The sequence below is a fragment of the Paroedura picta genome, chromosome 13, assembly GCF_049243985.1.
Source record: "Paroedura picta isolate Pp20150507F chromosome 13, Ppicta_v3.0, whole genome shotgun sequence".
NCBI lineage: Eukaryota > Metazoa > Chordata > Lepidosauria > Squamata > Gekkonidae > Paroedura > Paroedura picta.
The window spans coordinates 24721673-24741274 of NC_135381.1; the positions used below are offsets into that span (position 1 = coordinate 24721673).

Here is a 19602-nt window from a genome sequence, read left to right on the forward strand (position 1 = left end):
TGTAATCATTCAATTTACTCTCAGTTGTAAGTGGGGGTAAATATGTATTGGTCAGGATGATATTTATATTTATTTCCCATATAATATAAATATGAAGATGAAGATGATGAAGTAGCAGTTGGCGCGGAGGGATTCTCGAATTCAACAGGGTTACCTGCAGGTCCTTCAAGCTGTAAAACAGTACTGTGATGATATAATGAATAATACACACCAACCAAAACCAATTATGCCTCAGATTAAAAATACAACAACACCTAAGCAGCTACCACTTTCTTTTTGTTATATAAACAGTCTTCTTTCACACTCTTTGCTGAGGAGTGAACAGCAGTATGTTAGCATGAAGGAGGAAATGCTTGGATGTAGTAACACCCTTTCTACACCAGTGCCCAAGTCAGGGCTATACAATCTGGCATCGTGTTTCCTCACTTCACATGCATGCAAGATGCCTATTGTAATATTGCCATAGAATTCATATGAATCAAAGGTCCAAATTCATATCCAGGAGGTGGCCAGTGGCTGAATCCATAAGAAAGTAATTTCCACTTAAATTTGATGGAAGTCAGCTGCTATATATCTCTTTTTGTTCCCCATCAGTCATTAGATAGAAGGTAGGTTAATCAGTGGCTATTAGCTGTTTAGAGGCATTATTTAGAGGCATTAGACTCTGAATCCCCATGTTGGAGGTCAGTACCAGGTGAAGTTCTCTTTGTGTAGGCCGCTCAGGGACATCTGGTTTGCTACAATGTGAAATAGGATGGAAGTACTGTGGTTCATTTCAGTCTAAGTGTGAGCAAATATGATGTCTGCAATTGCTTGGATCTTGTTGGTGAAGATGTCTTGTGGGTCGTTGTGGGGGTGGGGTTGCTACAGTGTTTAACTGTCCAAACTCTTGACATCGGTCCTGGTTCAGCTTTGCAGCTTTATTGACTCACACAGCAGAAGAATAACTCTTCAAAATGGAGGATATTTTTCTGCTTTGCACTGTGCTGTATAGAATCACTGGATCTGAAGGCCATGAGTATCGTGAAGGGCCTTGGGGAAGTGGGGAGGACCCAGATCAGGCGATAACCAATTTATATGCAAAGCAGGGAGATTTTTAAAATTGCAGTAAACGTTTCTAAATACCCACACTACTTAACAGCTAATTACAATAAACTGAAAGCACATATATTTCCTAACTTCTCTAACTATTTTAATTACCCATTACACAAATTACTGTATTTTTTTTTTTACAATGAGTTTATGAAAGGTAGTAGGCATCTAGCAAATGAACACCACTGTTACTGCTTTATGTTGCACCCTGCTGGTGCCTGCTTTGAGCACCTGTTGGCAAGCGACTGACATTCCTTTCTCAAGAGATTCCCCTTTATCTACAATATCTTCTGGCCTTGCTGTTTTTCTCCTGGAACCCTCTAATTTGGGGGCAACAGGGTGCATTCTCCATGTCTTGCATTTTTTCCCAAGGAGGTGGCATTTGGGGGAGAAGACGGTGGAACAGGAAAAGATAGTGTACAAGAACAGTGACAAAAATATTAGCCTGGGGGGAAATTAAAGTCCCAATGTGAGGAAGAGGCTGGGTGTTACATAATATGGAGATGTTGCAGGAGTAAAAGGTAGAGCATGAAGGATGGTTTACGGACGATCTACAGCCCTCTTGGGATGCTGGCATGTGAAAGTACTCTCAGAACTCCATGTGTAAGTCTCTACAGCGCATAATAATTCAATTCTTAACCTTTCCCAGACTCTTCAGATTTATTAAGCACTGAATTTAGTTCCAGACTCCCTCCCTCTGAAACCCTTCCTCCATTTCATCTCTTTCCTATACAGATCTCTTCTGCAGAGTGTTTGCTTTCCGCATAGATCTTCCCTTCAAAACACTTTGGTGTTTGGTAGTGCTGGCCTGCCAGGAGAATAGAGGGTTTTTTTTGCTGTCCCATTTGTGACCCTTATTGCATGTTCAGTGCCAACCTAAACAAACATCCTATTTGTTTAGAAGGGTATAATGACCCAAGATATCCTAATTTTATTGGATCTCAGAAACTAAGCACGGTTGGTCATGTTGAATACTTGGATGAGAGACCACCAAGGAAGTCCACAGTCATGCATAGAGACACAGGCAATGGCAAACCATCTCCGAATGTCTCTTGCCCTGACAGGCTCACCATACAGGATCACCTTAAGTTGGCTGCAACTTGCCAGTACTTTCCACCACCATCAGGTCAGTTTAGGATTGCATTGTGGTCAAGGGACTACACAGGAAGTTCCCAGTTTGGCTCTTAGCTATGGCCCATAATCACTTAAAGAGTAGGCAAATTATTTTCAGCCATAGCCTCCCTATGCTCCATTTGCAGTATGAAACCATATTATCATAAAAATGAAATATATGGGAGTCTTGCAATACCTTAAAGCAGTGGTCCCCAACCTTTTTATCATTGGGGACCACTCAACGCCGGGGACCACTCACTGGGGACCACTCAACGCCTTTTACTGAGGCCCGGTGGGGGGGTAGTTTACTCCTCTACTCTCAACCACTGCCCTAATGCTCTCTGATTGCTATGGTAATGTTTAAACATCCCTTCAAAATAAGATACAGACACACCACAACAATGAAGTGTGTTGTAAAGGGCTAGGGGGGATGAAGTAAAGGGCCGGGGGGGGGGGGAGAAGGCGCCCTTCGGGGCCCACCTCCAATTAGTTGAAGGACCACATGTGGTCCACGGCCCACAGGTTGGGGATCGCTACCTTAAAGACTGAATGAGTAATCCTAAACAGATATATTTGTACACAAGTCCCATTTTATTCAATGGGGATTACTCCCTGGGCAGAATTCTTAGGCTATGTCTCCCATGCTGCAGTTGTAAGAATACATTCCTTTGCAAAAAAAACAAATGAATAATATGCGACTTACTTCTGAGTAAACCTATTTAGGATCACTGCATTACAGGGATGGGAATGGTGGCCTGGAATCACTGTGGGGGCAGTCCATAAACACCTGGTGTCTTTAGATGAAACAAAGTCTTTTGGGACAGATGAATTGCATCCAAGGGTACTAAAAGAACTTGCAGATGTCATCTCTGAACCTCTGTACATTATTTTTGAAACTTTTTGGAGAACAGGTGATTGGAGGCGGGCAAATGTTGTCCCCATCTTCAAGAATGGGAAAAGGGAGAATCCGAGTAAGTACTGTCAGCTTGAAATCGGTAGCTGGCAAAATTTTGGAACAAATCATCAATCATCCAAATTACTTGGATGAGGGATTAAAGGGGGTACTTATTAAATTTGCAGATGATACTAAACTGGGAGGGGTAACAAACACAACAGAAGACCGAATCAGAATACAGGATGATCTTGATAGGCTCTAGAATTGGGCTAAACTAAATAAAATGAAATCCAAAAGGGTCAAATGTAAATTTCTGTATTTATGTAGGAAAAACCATATACAGCAATATAGAATGGGGGAGATTTGTCTTGGCAGTCGTATGTGTGAAAAGGATCCAGTAGTAGACCATACGTATTCACATTCACATACAACTTGTTTCCAGCCATAGGCCATTACAATGTTAGCAATATCATAGTGGTTGATATCAAAAAAGCAATAAAACTATTAAAACAGTGGTCCATAGATAATGAAAGTCGATAAAAATTTGGGTCTCCAGCTCTCTGGTGTTGTAAATTTGGCTCAAAGTTTCCTTGTTGCTAGTGCAAATAATGAGACATTATAACTGATTAGGGGGTTGGTATCCAATAATAAAAATACCATTTTGTCTAAATTCACAGGGAAGTTCTGGCCATTCAAAAATCTCTCAATATATTTGGTTCTCGGCTCCAGGTATAGTGGACAATCCAAAACATAATGATAGAGGTCTTCAGCAGCAGGTTCTCGACAAATACATAGGCAAAGGACAAAAGGTACACCAGAAAAACGGCCTGAGAGTAGGGCTGATGGCATAGCTTGAAAGCGTAAATGGGCAAAAGCCATTCGAATTTTTGGTACAGAAATGGTTACTAAATAGTCAGATCTGAGATTAAATTTTTTGAAAGGAGAAAAATTAGATTTTATTATTGTTTGTCTATCCAATATGGCATCACTATTAAAGATCCAGTCTCTCAGATTAGACCCATCAACTTGTGGTTTTAATAAATCATCTGGGATAGAATACCGTGATCGTATTTTCTCATAGCAGGCAAGTTGAAAAGGATCAATATTCAAGGTTAGCTCAAAACACTTCTTGAATATTAAATTGGTAGTGTTTTTCCTATGTTTTGTCCAAAATTTTAACAAAGCTAAGTGGACTTGAGCCATGATAAATGGAAGCTCTAACTCTGCACGCATATGTGCGGCAGGAGTTCCTTCAGGTAAGGCCAAAATACGTCTATGGAAGTGATTCTGAATTGCTTCCAAACTAGAAATCAGGTGATCTCTCCATCCCCAGACTTCGATATCATAAAGGAGATGGGGTAAGGCCTTGGCTGCGAATAGTTTTATCGCTGGATCAATAAGAAATCCACCCTTAGATGCATAGAATCTTAATATGGCTCCCGATTTTTAAGAGTGGAGGCCTTAATTAGGGTAAAATGGTTGTTCCAACTCAGTATCTCAGTGAAAGTCAATCCCAGGTATTTGAATGAGCTGCTTTGTTCAATGGGAATATTATGGATATTCCATTTAAATCTTTTTGGCCTTCTCCTAAAGACCATGATTTTGGTCTTTGTTGTAATTTATATTAAGAGCCTCCTCATTACAATAATCCCCTAGTTTGACCAACAATCTCTTTAAACCAATGCAGGTTTATGTGAAATTAAAACCATATCATCTGCATATAATAGGATTGATACCTTTTGCTGCCCAAAGGAGGGAGGAGTAAGCTCTGGTCCAGTTAACTTCAAAACTATAAAATCTAGATAAAGATTAAATAGCATGGTGGCCAGGACACAGCTCTCTTTAACTCCTTTCGGAATTGGAATTGGGTCAGTCACTGAGCCAGAAATACCAACTCTAATGTATGTCTGTGTGTAGTGCTTCTAGGATAAGGTGACCAGATTGTCCCACTTTTCGAGGGACATCTGGGGTCACCTGGCAAATGGTACTTAAGTTGCAAGTAAAAACATTTTTTGTTGCAAGTAAAAAATTATGTTGCAAGTAAAAAATTACAGTACTATTTTTGTGTTCTATGCATTCCATGAAAAATGTTGTTGCTCTATATAGACCAATTTTTAAATCTAGACCCCCCCCCCCGGTCAATGGTGTCCCACTTTACCAATGTTAAAATCTGGTCACCTTATTGTAGGAGGAATAGCAGGCGTTTATTAATGTTTGCTTTGGCTAGCTTTTCCCAAAGGCTATTGATAGTATCAAATGCTGTGGCTAAATCCACAAAAGCTACAAAAAGGGCTTTGGTGGGACCATTAATAGTGCCAAGTTGAAGTGGCAAAAATTGGCAAGTTGAAAAAGAGTCTGACAGTGTTCAATAACACGTTGTCCTTTTCTAAACCCTGCCTTGATTGGGGTAAATAACACAGATGATTCCTAATCCTCTAATTTATGCAACAGATGTTTACTATAGAGTTTAGCAGTTACCATTCAGCAAGCTTATAGGGCAATAGTTCTTTGGGTCTGTTTTGTCTCCTTTCTTGTGAATAGGAACCATGCTCATTTTCCGATCGAGTGGAACAATGCCTGAATCATTTATTTGAGTAAATGTCTTGGCTAATACAGGAGCCCACCAGTCAGGAAAGGATTTAGACCATACATTGGACATGAGTCAGCAGTGCGACTCGGTGGCTAAAAAGGCAAAAGGGATTTTGGCTGTATCAAACGGAGTATCGTTTCCAGATCACGGGTGGTGATGGTGCCACTGAACTCTGTTTTGGTTTGGCCTCACTTGGAGTACTATGTTCAGGTTTGGACACCACAGTTGATGAGGGATGTAGACAAACCGGAGCATGTCCAGAGCAGGGCAACAAAGATGGTGAGGGGTTTGGAAACCGAGACATATGATGAAAGGCTATGGGAGCTTGGTCTGTTTAGCCTGGAAAGAAGGAGAAGGAGGAGGAGGAGGAGGAGAAGGAGAAGGAGAGTTGGTTCTTATATGTTGCTTTTCTCTACCTGAAGGAATCGCAAAGTATCTTACATTCATCTTCCCTTTCCTCTCCCCACAACAGACACCTTGTGAGACAGGTGAAGCTGAGAGAGACCTGATATTATTCAGTCAGAACAGCTTTATCAGTGCTGTGGTAAGCCCAAGTTTACCCAGCTGGTTGCATGTTGGGGAGTGTGGAATCAAACCCAGCTTGCCATATTAGAAGTCCTCACACCAAACTTTTTCTTTTGGGGGCATTTCTGCACATTGAAAAAAATAGTGAAATGGTGTAATGCTGAAAATTATTGTGCCTCTGGCCATTCCTCACCTTCCTCACCTTCTGGCTCTCTCGCTTTCGTCTGCCGCATTCTTCCACGTCTTGCACTCTGCAGGCCTACTTGAAATGGCGGAAGAGAGCAATGCGCTTTACACACATTACGCTGTCTTCTGTCCATCAATCAAGCCAGGCAGCCAATCACCTTTCACAAAGTTTTAAAGGGCCCATGATGCCAGCTAATTAAAAAAACAAAAACTTCTCCATTGAAACACCTATGCATCTAATCTTAGATGCATAGTGCTTTTTATAATGCCACCCCTTAAGGAATCATGAGCGTTTAATCTTTAAAAAATTATTCCATTCCCTATTTTTTTTTGGGGGGGGGGCTTTAGAGAAGCAGGCTTTGTGTTTTAACTGGGGGGGGGGGAGTTTGTTTTGCTTTGCCTGCACTATTGAACGCCTATTTCTTGCTCAATGCAGTTTGCTTAAAAAAAAACCTCCCCAGGAGAAGGGAGAGGGAGGTGAGTACAAGGGTGTGAATTGGAGGCAGAGATAGCGCTACTTTGGCTGCATACATTTCCTTAGCATGTGGCTTGCTGGTTGCTCTCCTGTGGTTTGTACTATTAGGATAGGGAATCCACTTTATGCAGTTCCCCAGCTAGCATTTTAAAATTGAAGGATGTAGTTACCAGTTTGCTGCTTGGGATCACTGGCTTCTGGGGCTAGATTGGTCTCTAGCACAATTATCCCTTTATTTTGAAGGAGATTTTTCTTGATTTTCCAGCCTATAAAGGAGGCTTTATAGTCTTTGTAAAGGTTTTCAACATGATGGTTTTCTGGTTTTCTCCATCATTGGAAGTAAGCCCTAGTGTGGTGATATTACTGTTCTTTATTTAGTGCCCGGGGAGAAGTGTTATGGTTGGTTTAGTTTTCTTCACTGGTACTGTTCTGGACTGGACTTGGGTAGCCGAGGGAAGCATTTCCCCATTGTGGAGTCACAAGATTTTACAACCCCGCCTACAAGGAGGAGCTAATTCCCATTGGTCAGGTGTGCCCCCACAGACAAGGAAGATTAATGGGAAGTTAAACAAATCTTAAGTTGGAGGGTAATTTATAGATTTCACTGCCAGAGGATGTAGAGATGGCCACTAGTTCAGGTGACTTTTTAAAAGAGATTAGACAGATGTGTGAATGAACGGTCCACCACATTTCCCAGTGTGCATGCAGCCAAGTAGCTTGATCCTGTACATGTTACACAAGTATCACTCAATTCAATTGTGCATGCAGCTGAGCAACTCTAATTCTGTATATGTTTCCTTAGAACTAAGTGTCCACTTGGCTGACTCATGCAGCCTAAAGCCTATTAGTGATGTCTGAGTTCAGCAGAGTTTACATCCAAGCAAATATGCATAATCTTGCTGCCTTGATGGTTCTGAGATTGCTTTCCGGGACTGGAGGGGAGACTTGGGATGAGAATTTTCATGTGTCCAGAAGCAGTTTTTTTCTTTTTTTAAATTGCTCCAATCTAATTGATATATGCTGCCATCCGTTTTGACCCTGGTAATAGCATAGCTGAAACAATTTCAAGTGGGTCGAAATATCCCAGGAGTACTTACTGCAGTGATATAAAAATCTTGAAGCAATGTGTCTTATGTCCCGTAAATCATGTTAGACTTAATGAAACCTCCTGCAAGAGTATTCTGTATCTGTGATGCATTTAATGGCACTCTGCAGATGACTGCGATCTGCTTTGAAGAAATATGTAAACCTCTGATGAAGTGCAACGGCGGAAAAGAGGGAGCAAAACTATAGACACAGGTGTGCCATTAAGGGGGTTTGGGTAGTTTTTTTTTTTTTAAGGCAATATGGTCCTTCTGTGTTTAGAGCATTCCAAAGGAAGCCCCCTGGTCCTGTGAAGTCCCAAGGGAAATGATTTGATCCGTTCCTGCAGCCTTTACAGCAGGGGTTGTCAACCTGTGGTCCTCCAGATGTCCATGGACTACAATTCCCATGATACCCTGCCAGCAAATACTGGCAGGGGCTCATGGGAATTATAGTCCATGAACAACTGGAGGACCACAGGTTGACTACCCCTGGTCTATATGATACTGTCACAAAGTCAAATCTGAGTTATAGAGATGAAGCATTCCATTTGGAGTTTGCTGAACTAGAGTAAGGATGTGGCCCTTGCCCTGAATGGTTGGACATTTTGACCCAATTTACAGCTCTTCTTCCCCCCAACAATCACTGAAACAATGTGCATGCACATGTTTTCAGGGGATAAAGTTTTTCATGAAACACTGGCAGGGGCTCATGGGAATTGTAGTCCATGGACATCTGGAGGACCACAGGTTGACTACCCCTGCTTTACAGAAAGGATGCTTCTATATTTCTCCTCCCCTGAATTTAACCCCCAGTTCTGGAGTTCTGAAATACCTGGTACAGTTTCACAATGGAAATGAATACAATAGCAAACCATTGTTCCATTTTCCATTTCTAAATTTAGCACAGGCTATGTGTGGTTCGGCTGGGCTTTCAATTTCTTCAGCTAATTTACACCTCCTTACACTTCCTTTATGCTACTCATGTGCTGATTGATAACACAGCATAAACAAGCAGTCTTCATGCCACTGTATGTGTGTGTGAGCATCAAGGAGCCTTTGGAAGGGGTGTTTTTCCAGAGCATAGGAGAGTATGTGTGTTGCAATGCAGCACTGCACATAAAGAATCTCAGTGCCATTACATCATCATTCAGATTAAGATGACTTCCTTATAGCCATCTGCACACTAGCATCAGCAGAGCAGAGGAAGTTGTGACCCTCACTCTCTTCCCATCCCAACCATTTTGAACTATAAGAAGAATGCCCAAAATATGATGATGTATGACTCTGGTTAGAAGCCTCTTGTGGCGCAGAGTGGTAAGGCAGCAACATGCTGTCTGAAGCTCTCTGTCCATGAGGTTGGGAGTTCGATCCCAGCAGCCGGCTCAAGGTTGACTCCATCCATCCTTCCGAGGTCGGTAAAATGAGCACCCAGCTTGCTGCTGGGTGGTAAATGGTAATGACTGGGGAAAGCACTGGCAAACCACCCTGTATTGAATCTGCCATGAAAGGGCGTCACCCCAAGGGTCAGACATGACCCGGTGCTTGCACAGGGAATACCTTTACCTTTTAACCAAGCTGTCTTCTGCTTACATTGATGACAATTAGGTCTTAGATGGAACTTCAGTAGCTACCATGTGATACCTTTACCTTTACCTTCATGACTCTGGCTGCTGTTAATTTTCCCATTTATATTAGTTATAATTACCTGAACAGAGCATTTTGGATGCTCTCAGGTGAGACCTGGGCATCCCCCCGAATGACACCTCATCTCCGGACTAAAGAGATCAGTTCCCCTGGAGAAAATGGCTGCTTTGGAGGGTGGACTCCATAGCAGTATAAACTACTGATGTCCTTCCCTGCTCCAAATCCTGCCTACTCCTCGTTCCACCCCAAAGTCTCCCGCTATTTCCCAACTCAGAGCTACCTACTCTAATATCCAAAAACACATCACTTTCCTGGAAGAGTGAGCAAGCTCTTTTCTTTTATGACATGGGGATGAACTTCCCCTGCTATGTCTGCAAACGTCCTTGAGCTGCTGTTAAAAACATGGGAGCGGCCAAAAAACAACAGTATTAGCGAGGGCAGCAGAATGTGTGCTTAGGCATTCAGGTTTGTCAGTTCATTGCCCAGAAGGATTTAGGGGATTGTTTATAAAGGAGGCAAACTGCAGAGATACTGTATTTGTTTCAGATGGTTTGCTCCAATCAACTTCATAGGCATGATCCTTCAAGAACGGAAAATTTAGCTCACTTCTGTTTACCAGTGAGCTGTAAATGTTTGCCTTTTGCAAAAGGGACAAGATAATAGGAATAGGAACTAACCACTGTAGCATAGGAATATATACGTATTTTCTGTACCAGACTTTGTGTGGGGATAAGGCAGGTTCTCATGGAAGCCTGGTGTAGAACATTAAATGTATTGATGTATTTGCAGTTTTAAAAATATTTATGATTCCCCCTTTCCTCTACTGCAGGAGTAGTCAACCTGTGATCCTCCAGATGTTCATGGACTACAATTCCCATGAGCCCCTGCCAGCAAATGCTGGCAGGGGCTCATGGGAATTGTAGAATCATAGAATCATAGAGTTGGAAGGGGCTATACAGGCCATCTAGTCCAACCCCCTGCTCAACGCAGGATCAGCCCAAAGCATCCTAAAGCATCCAAGAAAAGTGTGTATCCAACCTTTGCTTGAAGACTGCTAGTGAGGGGGAGCTCACCACCTCTTTGAGAAGTAGTCCATGGGCATCTGGAGGACCACAGCTTGACTACCCCTGGTCTACTGCACTCCCACAGAAATATGCGGAAACTGGCGCAGTCATAGTTGCCTGAGAGCTCACGGGCTTTCCTTCAAATGGCTATAAGTAGTTGAAAGCACTGGGAACAATGCTACCTTAGATACAAGAGGGGCATCACCTTTTTGTGATCTGCTCTTGTGCCTGCTCTTGTGAAGAGAAACCCGAGTATAGCATATTTGGTTATTTACCCCCAAAAGTCTGATACCAATTTGAGTATCCTACTGGAATGTGAAATAAATCTTTTGACAAGGATTCTCACTCCTTATGTGGAACACATTCACATAAGCGGTGAGAATCCTTGCCCCCTGCTCTCTCCCCCCTTACCTATCACTTCCCCCTCTCAGACACACACATACCAAGAGTCTCTTCCCATCTCCCCCACTCTTTACCCTCCTTACCTTTAGCAGCAGGAGGGCTGCTGTGTTTGGAGGTCCTCTGCTGCCTCAGCTGGGTGACCCACAGATCTCTGCTGCAGGGCTCCTTTGGGGCTCCCACAGCTGAGCCGGTCTCCATGGGTGGCACTGCTAGGGCTGCCCCAGCCTTCACGGGCACTGCCTCTGTGGATTGTGATCCATGGACATAAGTTGTGGGCACGTGTGTAAACCATCCCTTGAAAAAATATATGGTATTTTTTGTTGGTCATTTAACAGTACCACCATGAACCAAATTACATCCTTTAAAGTCCACTGTAGTCCGTAGGCCGAAAAGGGCGTAACTTCACTTTAAATTCTTCTGTAAAAGATTTGAAGGGTGTGCAGTCAGAGGCAAACCCAAGTTTGCCTCTGTGTAATGTGTACCCATTCTGATTTGAGTGGTTTATTGAGGAGTTGGGGAGACTCCCTCTCCTCCCCTCTTTCCATCTGTTCCTTTTGGCCCTTCTTCCATTTGGCCTTCTCACTGACTAGTTTAAACATGGCAATGTGGTCTGCTTCCCCTGGAAAGAAGACTCTCCCCACCTCCCACATGCGCACACATACACACACACACACCCCGTCCTGTCCATAACAAATCTTATCTTCCAGCCGCAGCCTAGGCATAGCAATCACTTGCACGTGCCGTTCCCCCCCCCCCTTTCCATTCACCCTCTTCTAAATTATAATAATTGAGAACACATTAGGAATGAGTCCGGATGGAAAAGAGCGAAAGCAGACAATTGTCTTGTAAACATCTGGGGGATCGGAATGGCTATTAAACAGGAATGCAGGGTTCCAATGGAGGAGAGGGGGGGGTGCATGCACACAGACAGGCGAGTTTATCCAAGCAAATCAATTCAAGTTAATCTTTCAGTGTCAGCTGGCTGGGTTTTTGGGCTGGTGATGAATGCTCGGGCTGGGAAGATGAAATGCTGGGATGCCAGGCAGGGCTCTGACAGCTACAGATGGTACCAATTACTGCCAGTAGAGCTTGTCCTGCTGTGAGCCCAAGATGTCTGATTTGTGGCCGCGGAGAAATGAAAGAGAGGCGCTCCAGCTGGGCCTGTCACCTGCCCTATATTGCTCCATAGCAGAAGGGAGGAAGGCTGGGGTGGGGGACCAGAGTCTATTTAATCAAGTTTCCATGCACATCTATGCTCATTGTCTCACAGAGCCAATGGATGGGTGGCCGACACATCGCAAAGATGCAGGGGAAGAAGGTTTTCTTTCGGGTGTCACATGTTGCTGTTTTGGAAAGGAAAAAATGCGGAAAGGGTTGGTTTTCGAGCAAGCTAAAAAGAAAGTGGTTCGAGGTTAGCCGGGGAGTTTCATTCTGCAGGCCGTCTCCCAGCACCACTGCACACACATACAATCCCAACACTGTTATTTCCTCCTATGGAAACTGCTTAAGTTCTTGGTGGTGGAGGGAAGGGCCATCAAGTCAGAGCCCACTTATGAAGACCCCATAGGGCAGGGGTAGTCAAACTGCGGCCCTCCAGATGTCCATGGACTACAATTCCCCTGAGCGTTCGCCTATGTTCTGCCTATGTTTCCTGATAGATGTCTTTGCTTGAGAATAAAGAAACTTTTTGAAACAGAAGTTTGCTTGCCTTCAAGTCTAGAACCCTGACAGTTACTGTATAAAGTATAGATGAATTATATCAGTAGTAAATCTGAGGATTGTCTTTGACAATCATCCAGCCTTATGCTAAAATGACCTGTTTCTTCCTTTTTTTGTATATTTCCTGTTTGTTTTGCTTTGCCTAATTTTGGGGTTTTTTATCATTCCTTGGTTGATTCTGTAGAGACACTTTGGGTTTTTTTGGTTTTCTGTTTTTGTTTGCACTTTTCTCCATTATATCCTGCCTCTCTGATATTTAATAGGAATAGTCTGGGCATCTGTGATATGTAATTGGCTTTTTCCCAGGAGAGGAGATCCGTTCTAGGAAGTTAAGTGATCTTGCCTACTTATTTCATCGGGGGGGGGGGGGGGGAGAGACAGGATGGAGTTTAAAATTGTGGACACTTTTGCTAGATCCATTGAACACCAAGTTTCTGAGTGTTCAGATATTTGTTCTTTTCACGGAATCATAGATTTGGAAGGTACCTCTAGGATATTCTAATCCAATCCCCTGAATGCAGGAAATGTACAACTACCTGCCCAACCACAGTGACCTTAATCATGTCATCCATTTATGACTATTACATCAAAAGCATTTTTTAGCTAAAGGAAAGTCTAGAGCACTTTTTTTTTTTTAAAGAAAAGGAATCTAAGACTTGAAATCTTGAGTTTACTTATTGTGTTTTGTTTTGATCTAAAAAAAGATCCATATTCATTTTGAGAAAGCTCTTGAGAAACTGTGAATGTATGCATGTGTCTATATCTATCTATGTGATGCATTGATACATGGTCATGGTGGAGTGTTGAGCCTTTATCCACAAAGTGGCTCACACATGCCTCACAACTGATATCCAATATATTTCTGTTTTGGCACCCTTCTTCAAGATGGTTGACCTAGACTGTGTGATAGAAACCTGGACTAGGAAGGGTGAAATAGCCACCCTTAAAGAACTGACCCTTGCTTGGTTTTCTATCCATGATCAGTCAAATTGCTTTACTAATTGTTATGTTATTGTTGATCAATACTGGTTCTTACTGCTGTTGTTAAGATTATTATTATTATAGTTATAATCCCCTATGTTTTATATAAACTGCCCCAAGCCTTACTGAAGGGCAGTATAGAAACAAACAAACAAACAAATAATTCTGCATTGTGAATGAGATAGGGATGCCAACCTCCAAGTGGGAACTGGGGAGCTCCTGGATTACAGCTCATCTCCATACCACAGAGATCAATTCCCCTAGAGTAAATGGATGATATGGATGCTTTGGGTGCTTTGGAGGTTGACTCTAGGACATACTACCCCATTGAGGACCCTGTCCTCCCCAGCCTCCACCAGCATATCTCCAGGAATTCCACAACATGGAGCTGGCAACCATACCCTTCAATCCCTTGCTGGTGGTTTGCAGAGACCTGGTAATCCCAAAATCAGTCAGTCAGTCAGTCAGTCTGCCTGCCTGCCTGCCTGCCTGCCTGTCTATCTGACATATAACAAAATTTCCGATTCCACAATAAAACCCCCATTAAAACCTTAAAATTCGTAATAAGCTTTACATGAAGATAGCAGAATAAAATATGCTCCCCCAATCCCGTTCAACAGAAGGTGTATAATCATTTTAGGGAGCTAATAGGGAGCAGCAGATTACCTCATTGGCTTGTGGAGGGGCCCAGATCATAACTGTCTTGCCCTGGTCTCCACCAAAACCTGGCGGAAGAGTTCTGTCTTATAGGCTGTGTGGAACTGCGACAGCTACTTCAGAGCCCTCAGCTCTCCCATGAGCTCATTCCACCTTGTCGGGGCCAGGACCGAAAAGGCTCTGGCCCTGGTCAAGGCTATGCGAGCCTCCCTTGGGATCTCCAGTAAAATCACACCTGCAGAGTCAAGTGCCCTGTGGGAGGCATAAGGAGGCAGGGGGTGCCACAGATATGTGGGGCCCTGACTGTGGATAGCTTTAAAGGTTAATACTAAAACCTTGAACCTTATCTGGGCTGCAACCAGTAACCAATGCAGTCACTTCAGCCCAGTTGGATATGGTATTCCTGTGAGGATCCTAGCCACTGCATTCTGTACCAGCTACAATTTCCGGATCAGGGACAAGGGTAGCCCCGCATAGAGCGAGTTACACAAATCCAGTCTGGAGGTGATTGTTGCGTAGATCGCTGGGGCCAAGTGGTCTGAAAACCGATATGGTGCTAGCAGCCACATGTGGCGTAATACTGTACAGGCTATTCCTGTGACCTGGGCATCTGAAAAAATAAGCATCTGAAGCTGCCTTAAGCCATTGATCTGTCTGGGTCAATATGATTTGGTAGTGGCTGTCCAAATTCTCAGACAAAGAAAGGTCTTTCCTGATCCTGCTTTCTAGAGATGCCAGCAGTTGAACATAGAATACTGTGTGCATAACATGTGCTCTGCCACTAAGCTGTGGTGTATCCTCTTTTAATGAAATTCGAGCCAGAATGTGTTTTGAAGGGTGATGCCACTCTAGCCTGTGCTGGGCTTTGTGTTGGGTCCTACCAGCTTCTCTGCTGGCACAAGCAAGAGCAACAATGCGCCTTGCCCTGTTCCCTGGTATAGCCTTGGGCCAAGGTGTCAAAATCATGCTTCTTCTGCCAGTGGGGACGGTTATCATGTTTCTACTTCTATCATTGCCTTAAGTGAGGCCAAGTGAGCTCTTTTTGCTGCAAGATCAACAGAGAGCCAGCTCGGTTTCAGTGAACTGTGTCTATCATGATTGGTCTTTTCATTGTGGACTCTCTGTTAAACCCCACAGAGGTTCCTTGGAACATAGTTTTTTAAACCACTGACTTATAATGGACTGTAATTAAACATTACCAATGGGGACTGACTTCCTAGAATGTAAATCATTTTGTTCTCTTCTGAATTGTTTTTAATTTCCTGCCCACTAGGAAACAAGAGGGGGGAAAGCAGGTGGGAAGCTCCAAGCCTGTCCTTTGGAATGGAGTGCTTTGAGGAGGTGGGGGGGGGGGGGGAGGCAGCTACCCTGGTTTATGTAATGTTAAACCTGTGGATCAACTTAATCACTTTGCGTCTGCCCAGCATGCTTAATGCTTGGCACTGACCGGTGAGTTCGTGTTTCATTCGCCTTGGCTAGCTGCCAGCGCGAGAGGCTCTGTTTTCATTTTTAAATTTCACTTGGCAGCTCCTTAAAATAAATGGAGAACTTTGCCTGGATAGTAAACAAAAAAGAAAAGAAAGTTTTATTGAAAACTAATTATTTTTTTCAGTATTGAATGCCAGCAATGTAAAAATGTTGTGGCCATGTTAGTGCATGTTTTAAAGATTCTGGTTCAGAAAAATGCAATCTTGGTTGTGACACAGTGCTAACCACCTCGTAATGGCTAATGACTAAGTCACTGTTGTTGACACACACACCCCCCGTGTGCATGACTTGTCAATGTGTATAAATATTGTGGCCGAGTTTTCAGAAATAATTAGGTTTTTCAAAATGTTATACAAAGTTCAAATGCCAGTATAAAACTCTGACAGACTGTTGGATTGGGGCTGTTAGACATTCAGAGTGGAAAGAAAGAAAGAAAGAAAGAAAGAAAGAAAGAAAGAAAGAAAGAAAGAAAGAAAGAAAGAAAGAAAGAAAGAAAGAAAGAAAGAAAGAAAGAAAGAAAGAAAATAATGAGGAAGAGTCCTGTGATATTGTCCATTACCGTATTCATATTTAGTGATAGAATGTAGCCTAACACACTTTTTAGAGCCACTCAGAAAGAGCTTAAATTTATCAGTTAATATAAGGATGTCCAGCAAACATCCAAAATAAACCAGTTTTAATTAACTGGTTAAAGCTGATCCAGGATGGGAATGGTGTAGATTTGAAAATGTTTTTAGGTGATCCTGTGAAAATGTCATGCTTCTGTATCATCCAGTAATCATGGGGATTGTCTTTACATACTGATCTGGATCTGGCCATTATTACTTGTATTTCATATTGAGCATTTACTGACAATGAAATTACTGGCTAAATTTTTATAAATGCTGCAGAAATAGAAGAAGAAGAAGAGTTGGTTCTTATATGCTGCTTTGAGCCCCAAAGGAGGCTCAAAGTGGCTTACAGTCGCCTTTCCATTCCTCTCCCTTCTGCCTAATCGTTGGCTGACAGGGGGGTCACAGAAAAGCCTCTTCTCACTTAAAATACTGCTGTGGCCTGCTTTGCCGCTGGAGCTGTCTGGGCGGGGGAAGAAGAAACCTGCCTGCATCAATTGAATTTCAAGTTTTGCATAGCCGAATGCATATCAGTACTTTGGGGATGGGTTTTTGTGGGGGGGTTCCCCCTTTCTCATTCGCTGCCCTCCCCCCCTCCCCCCCGCTCAGCAAAAACAGAGGATTTTTTCTTCCATTCTTTCTTTCTTGAAATTAACATGGAAGTCCCGCATCACAATACCTGGGACTGACCAACGGGAAGTTATGAAATTGACGAGCCGCTGTTTGACCAAGCAACTCCAGCTCAGTATGTCCTTCCCCCAAACATCTCCAGAGCTTGCCCCACTGCCCTCATGAAGGAAGCTTGAGAAAAGAAAACGGAGTATTCGTTTCACTCTCCCACCACTACCTGCACCTTCCTCCCCCCGTCCTACCATGTCAGTTTACAATGGTGCCGTGGCCCAGAGCTGCTTCTGGGCTGCAGTGCCCTTTTAAAGTGACAGGGAAGGCCGCCATATTGCCCCGGGCTGAGTGAGCAGAAAGTGGGCGTGGCATGTCCAAGGCAGGGTCCAATCGGGTTGCGCTTTGCGCATCTTAATTGGGCCCTGCCTTGGACAGGCCATGCCCATTTTCCGCCCACCCAGCCCTTAGGCTGCTGTTTTAAGAGCAAAGCGCTGTTAAAGATAGTAGTGGCCCTTGTTAGGACTGCTGTGATACCGTAGAGGTAAACGAGGCCCTCCCAAAGAATGTACAAAGCAATACACACATGCTGTACTTCATATATATGTACATCTTATTTTCTTGCATGGAGATTATCCCCATTAAAAAAAATGTCACTTGCAAAGCATTTAGGGTTCAATAAAAATGTGAATGTCTTAAACACAATACACATCCTTGATGGGTATTTTCTCCTCCTCATAGCAAGCTGAGATAAATTGACTGACTTTCCCCCCATTTTAAGGAGATTTTTTTTAAAAAGCTAATAGACATTGTATTAAGTTTTAAGAGAAATCCAGTCTAAATCCAGCTGAGATTTTTTGGTAATATTAGGATTTACTAGTACAGAGACATAAAAGAAGTTCTTGCACCACCTCTGGGAGCAAGAGCTTCAGAGAAATATCCATGGGCCTGGAGCTCTGGAATCACTTGGGGATGGCTGTTCTCTCTTGTAGTCAGAACAGGCCCTATGTGCCTTGACCGATAGTTTCTGATAGTATCTTTTATTTGGTGTTTGCGCTACTACATGCGTTATTAGTACCGGTGGTGGCACAAACATATTACAAGATGCTATTAGTGAGTAAACAGGATAGAGAGCTGTGATATCATTTGTGGAAGTGATCCAATATACAAAGCCAGCTGTTTACATTTTTTGTAACATTGACTGAGTAATTTTGATCACATATAATGCATGCTGGGTTTTGTAACCAATTCATTGTCAGCTTTGCACAGATGCCTTCCTGCCTCATGATAGGCTTGTGATTCTCATGTAGTTGTGTAGGGCTTGCAAACAATTTAAATAAGAACGAACGTCTGTATTGTCAGTAATTATGTGCAAGGGATGGGTGAGTTCAGCAGGCTGTTGGGCTGTGAGGGTGCAGGTTTTCTCCCTCTTTTCCCAACCCAAGCCACCGTATCCTTTTTGAAGATTATACAGCGAAACCACGACACAGACTATCTGTGCACAGTATAATTTACAGCATTCCAGCACAATATGACACCCACTAAGTCAAATTCAGACACAGCAGCCATGCATGGTATCCCCCACACTAGTCATTTTCTTGTATTTACTGGGGAAACAGGGGGTGCATTTACAGTGGGCAGGCAGTACATAATATTGATAGAAGTGACAGTCTTTGGCAGGTCTGCTTTCTGCACTGATTACCCTGACATAAAATTAGTACAAAGTTTTACTGGTTAAATGTATAAAGTTCTTGTCTTTAAAGGGTATTTTCTAAAAATGAAAAGATACCAATTATCTGAATTTTTAAAAAAACATACCTGTTCTCTAGATAGAAATTTTCTTCTGACTGCAAGATAAATCAGGAAGAAAGCTGGGCAGAGGGAGAAAGAGAGAAATTTAAAGGTTATTTATATTGTCTGACAGGGGAATGTGACATTTTCTCCCTGGAAAACGAAAATAGCCAGGAAGCAGATGAGCCTGGTTTGAGGTGAAAAAGAAGAAAGGAACAAAAAGTACATTTTAATGAGACATTTACAAATTGTTCTGCACAGAGAGATCCACATTATAGCAGCAGTTTGTCAAGGAACATGATGCAGACGTCTCTTTTCAGAGTTTGTCCTGAAGCAGTGTTGGTTCAAAATATACTATTATGAAGCCAGATTTCAGACTTTGCTCTCATTCTTCATCTTGAGAAGGTCTGCTCAGGGAGGGAAGTATTATGCTTGATCTTGTGATTACAAACTGATCTTGGAAACTACTTAATTTTGAAATTACAAGCCGATAAATGATTTAGAACATTAAAATGTATTTTGGGAAATGTTATGGGTCAGTTTTAATGTGGGTGTTTTTAATGTGAACTGCCACAAGCCAGCCAGGCCAAGAGTGGTGGTATATAAGCTGAATGAATGAATGAATGAATGAATGAATGAATGAATGAATGAATGAATGAATGAATG

General features: G+C 42.8%; 1 protein-coding gene and 1 long non-coding RNA gene across 4 annotated transcripts in view; one reads left to right on the forward strand and one right to left on the reverse strand.

Moving 5' to 3' along the window:
• LOC143823086 (uncharacterized) overlaps positions 1 to 11436 on the reverse strand; it is a 74658-nt gene extending 63222 nt beyond the window's left edge. The window contains exon 1 of the long non-coding RNA XR_013226377.1: positions 11155 to 11436. This is a non-coding gene — a long non-coding RNA (uncharacterized LOC143823086). The remainder of the gene's footprint in view (positions 1 to 11154) is intronic.
• AFF2 (ALF transcription elongation factor 2) overlaps positions 1 to 19602 on the forward strand; it is a 417511-nt gene that overhangs the window by 162198 nt on the left and 235711 nt on the right. The gene's annotated exons all lie outside the window — the stretch shown is intronic.